This window comes from Cebus imitator, unplaced genomic scaffold (genome assembly GCF_001604975.1).
Source record: "Cebus imitator isolate Cc_AM_T3 unplaced genomic scaffold, Cebus_imitator-1.0 Scaffold15, whole genome shotgun sequence".
In the NCBI taxonomy this organism is placed as follows: domain Eukaryota; kingdom Metazoa; phylum Chordata; class Mammalia; order Primates; family Cebidae; genus Cebus; species Cebus imitator.
In genome coordinates, this window is record NW_016107330.1 from 7705392 (window position 1) to 7710198 (window position 4807).

Consider the following 4807-nt stretch of genomic DNA (forward strand, 5'->3'; position numbering starts at 1 on the left):
AGACAGAGTTTCACTCTTGTTGCCCAGGCTGGAGTACAGTAGGGCAATCTCGGCTCACTGCAACCTCTGTCTCCCACCCTCAAGCAATTCTCCTGTCTCAGCCTCCCGAGTAACTGGGACTACAGGCATGTGCACCATGCCCAGCTAATTTTGTATTTTTAGTAGAGATGGGGTATCTTCTCCATGTTGGTCAGGCTGGTCTCGAACTCCCGACCTCATGGGATCCACCCACCTCGGCCTCCCAAAGTGCTGGGATTACAGGCATGAGCCCCCGCGCCCAGCCCTATTACTTCTTTTAAGATCCAATTTCCAAATACAGTACAGCGACATTCTGAGATGCTGATGGTTTGGACTTCAACATATGAATTTGGGGGGGGCACGGTCATCCCCTAACAGTCCATTTTACAGATATGGAAATCAAGACATAAAGAGGTTAAGTAACTTGTTCAAGGTCTCACAGGTGGAAGTAGTGAAGCCAAGACTTCAACCTAAGTGGCTCAACACTGAACCCATTCTTTCTTCCTTTTTTTTCTTTAATTTGAGATGGTGTCTCGCTGTTTGCCTCAGGCTGGACTGCAGCCACAATCTCCTGGGCTCAAGCAATTCTCTTGTCTCAACCTCCAGAGTAGCTGGGACTATGTGAGTGTGCTAATTTTTTTTTTTTTTTTTTAAAGTAGCGATGAGGACTCCCTGTGTTGCCCAGGCTGATCTTAAACTCTTGAGCTCAAGTGATCTTCCCACCTCGGCCTCCAAAAGTATTGGAATTACAGGTGTGAGCCACCTTGTCTGCTTTAAAAGGCTAAGATTTATTGTCACTAACTTCAAGATTCCACCCAAGCCATTCCTACACTTACTCCACTGTCCCCACTGGTCTCTCCTTAAATACCCCCTCCTTTTGGGATCCCTTCTTCTTGCTCCTTATCTTACTGTCTCTACAAAGGTCTTGGTTCTGAGGAAACAGGAGTTTCTGGATTGAATAACGCGGCTCTGTGAGCTTTGAGTGTCCCACAGAGGCACCGTCTTAAAAGACAATCTCGGCCAGGTGTGGTGGCTCATGCATGTAATCCCAGCAATTTGGGAGGCTGAGGCAGGTGCATCACCTGAGGTTAGGAGTTCAAGACCAGCCTGGCCAATATGGTGAAACCCCATCTCTATTAAAAATACGAAATTAGCTGGGCATGGTGGCACATGCCCATAATCCCAGCTATCCAGGAGGCTGAGGCAAGAGAATTGCTCGAGCCTGGGAGACAGAGGTTGCAGTAAGCGGAGTTGGCACCATTGCACTCCAGCCTGGGCAACAAGAGCAAAGACAATCTCTGCTGCTGTAGGCTACAGTGAGGCTGGGCATGGGGTTGGAAGGTACCAGGGCCCAGTGTCCACTCCAGGCTGTTCTGTTCCTGGGAGTGAAGCATATGAGCCACAAGTCAGCAGTGCAGGCTGAGCGTCTACTGTGTCCAGGACCCACCATGGCCCGGCATGTCTCCCCCCTGCATCATGGCCTTGGAACAGGCCCCTGGACTACAATCAGCATAGAGTGTGGGGTACATTGGCCTCCATTCCCTGTCAGCTCTACACCTCTCCTGCTAGCACGGGAAGCTGCTTCAGGGGAGGGGGTGCCCTGGACTGGGTCATTTGGCCAAGGGCTGGAAAGGGAGACAATGGCAGAGGGCATGTGGGGATGAGGACTTGGTCTCTGTGGACACCGGACGTCCTCTAGGACACCCCAGAATGGATGGGGGTAACTGTAAGGGCACTGGAGGTTTTGCAAGAGCAAGTTGGCATGAGAGCCTGAGCATAGCATTTGTGACTTGGGTTTTGAGAGAGAGGCCAAGGAAAAGAAGAATTCATATGCAGGCAGAGAGGACAACATGAAGAGAGGATCAAGGCAATGTGTGAACCCAGCTAGGGAATGAAATCTATAATGATTTATCATAAGTGACCACACAGGGGCCAGGAGCACGGTTCAGCCACCAGGGAACATGGCTCAAATGAAAAATGTCTGAGAATGTACCCAAAACACATCCCCACCATGGTGGTTTTAGTAACTACCAGTGAGAGTAAATGATGCCTCCAAGTTTTCTCTTAAGTATTTTTGTGCCAGTTTTAAAGTATATTAGATGCTACTCTGGCATGGTGTTTTCTGTATGAAATGGTGATGAGCGGCTTTCTATGTCTGCTAGGTTTATGTAAATTAGAAAAAAAATCATTGTGAGTCTCCGGACACTTGCATTTGGCCTATCCAGAGTGATGTGTGATTGGATGGGATGGTTCATGCCAGTAATCTCAGCATTTTGGAAGGCCAAGGTGAGAGGATCACTTGAGTCCCAGAGTTCAAGACCACCCAGAGCAACATGGTGAAACCCCTGTCTGTATAAAAAAATTTTTTTTTTTTTGTTTTTGAGACAGGGTCTCACTCCGTTGCCCAGGCTGCAGTGCACTGGTACGATCTTGGCTCACTGCAACCTCCGGCTCCAGGGTTCAAGCGATTCTCCTGCCTCAGCCTCCCAAGTAGGTGGGGTTACAGGCACATGCCACCACACCCAGCCAATTTTTGTATTTTTAGTAGAGATGGGGTTTCACCATGTTGGCCAGGCTGGTCTTGAACTCCTGACCTCGTGATCTGCCGGCCTCGGCCTCCCAGAGTGCTGGGATTACAGGCATGCACCACCACACCAGCCGGTGAGGGTTTGTTTGTTTGTTTGACACAGGGTCTCCCTCTGTTTCCCCGGCTGGAGTGCAGTCCTGCAATCAGGACTCACTGCAGCCTCTTCCTTCCAGGCTCACTCAAATGATCCACTTCACCCAACCTGGGAGGCGGAGGCTGAAGATCGCACCACTGCACTTCAGCCTGGGGCACAAAGCAAGACTCTGTCTCCAAAAAAAAAAAAAAAAAGAAAAGAAAAAGAAAGAAATGTGTATATATGTAAGCATTCAGATCCATGTTTCCAATAATTATATAGGGTTTCCTTGACAAAAAGGATTCATGCCAGGCACGGTGGCTCATACCTGTAATCCCAGCACTTTGGGAGGCCAAGGTGGGCGGATCATGAGGTCAGGAGTTTGAGACTAGCCTGGCCAAGATGGTGAAACCTGGTCTCTATTAAAAACACAAAAATTAACCAGGCGTGGTGGTGGGCACCTATAATCCCAGCTACTTGAGAGGCTGAGACAGAAGAATTGCTTGAATCCAGGAGGCGGAGATTGCAGTGAGCCGAGATCTCGCCACTGCACTCCAGCCCAGGCAACAGAGTGAGACTCCGTCTCAAAAAATAAAATAAAAAATAAAAATAATGTTAGTAAAATAAGTGGATCATAAACATGTTATGTGGTTCATAAACATGGTTGGGTTTTCATGTTCATGTGTTGAATGTGCCTCCATCAAACCTTGTTAGGCCATCAGCACATTACCCATCTGATGTGAACTTCAAAAAAATGGACGAGAGCCAGGTGCCGTGGCTCACGCCTGTAATCCCAGCACTTTGGGAGGCCAAGGCAAGTGGATCACTTGAGGTCAGGAGTTTGAGACTAGCCTGGTCAACATGATGAAACTCTATCTCTACTAAATAAACAAAAATTAGCCGGGCATAGTGGTGCATGCTTGTAGTCCCAGCTACTTGGGAGGCTGAGGCAGAAAAATCTCTTGAATCCAAGAGATGGAGGTTGCAGTGAGCTGAGCTGGCACCACTGCACTCCAGCCTGGATGACAGAGTGAGACTGTCTCAATGAAGGGGAAAAAAAAGGAAAAAAGAAAATGTTTTAATTTAAAATAAGATATGGGGAAGATGGTTCACAAACAACCTTGGCCTGAGGAATAGAATTTGATGCTTCTGGCGCCTCCCAATTCTGACGTTCTCCAGTCTATGATGGACCATGGCCTTTGATTGTCTAGAAAAATCCGTGGTGAAGGAATGTGAACAAGAAAGCAAGCCTACTTAAAAGCATGCAGTAAGCAGGCCTGGTCCCAATCCATGGATAGCCTTTTCACTCAAAAAGTGTTACCAGGCGGAGCACTGTGGCTTACGCCTGTAATCCCAACACTTTGGGAGGCTGAGGCAGGAGGATTGCTTGAGCCTGGGAGTACAGCCTGGGCAACATCTCATCTCTCCATAAAATTTAAAAATTACCTGGGTATGATGGTGTGCACCTGCAGTCCCAGCTACCCAGGAGATTGAGGCAGGGGGATTGCTGGAGCCCAGGAGGTGGAATGAGTTATTATTGCACCACTATACACCAGCCTGAGTGACAGAAAAAAACCCTGTCTCAAAAAGTTTTTTAAAAAATAGAAAGAGTGGGCTGGGCATGGTGGCTCACGCCTGTAATCCCAGCACTTTGGGAGGCCGAGGTGGGTGGATCATCTGTGGTCAGGAGTTCCAGACCAGCCTGACCAACATGGTGAAACCCCGTCTCTACTAAAAAATACAAAATTAGCTGGGCATAGTGGCACATGCCTGTAATCCCAGCTACTCAGGAGGCTAAGGCAGAAGAATTGCTTGAACCCAGGAAGCGGAGGTTGCAGTGAGTCGAGATCGCGCCACTGCACTCCAGTCTGAGTGACAGAGCGAGACTCTGTCTCCAAAAAAATGAAAAGAATTGCCAAGTGTGAGACCCCATCATCAGACCGTGGCAAGATTATGGGGCTCAGGTAGCAGGAAGTCAGCACCACAGGAGGATGCAAATCACTGATGGGAGCCTGATCTTGGCCTATATGTGTATTTTCTTTTGAGACGGAGTCTTGCTCTGTCACCCAGGCTGGAGTACAGTGGCGAGATCGCAGCTCACTGCAACCTCTGCCTCCTGGGTTCAAGCA

General features: G+C 48.6%; 1 non-coding gene across 1 annotated transcript; it reads left to right on the forward strand.

The window, feature by feature from the left end:
• Positions 1-3318: 3318 nt before the first annotated feature.
• LOC119468083 lies at positions 3319-3418 on the forward strand. The gene has a single exon (XR_005196704.1). It is a non-coding gene; the product is annotated as a small nucleolar RNA U13 (small nucleolar RNA).
• The last annotated feature ends 1389 nt before the right edge of the window (positions 3419-4807 follow it).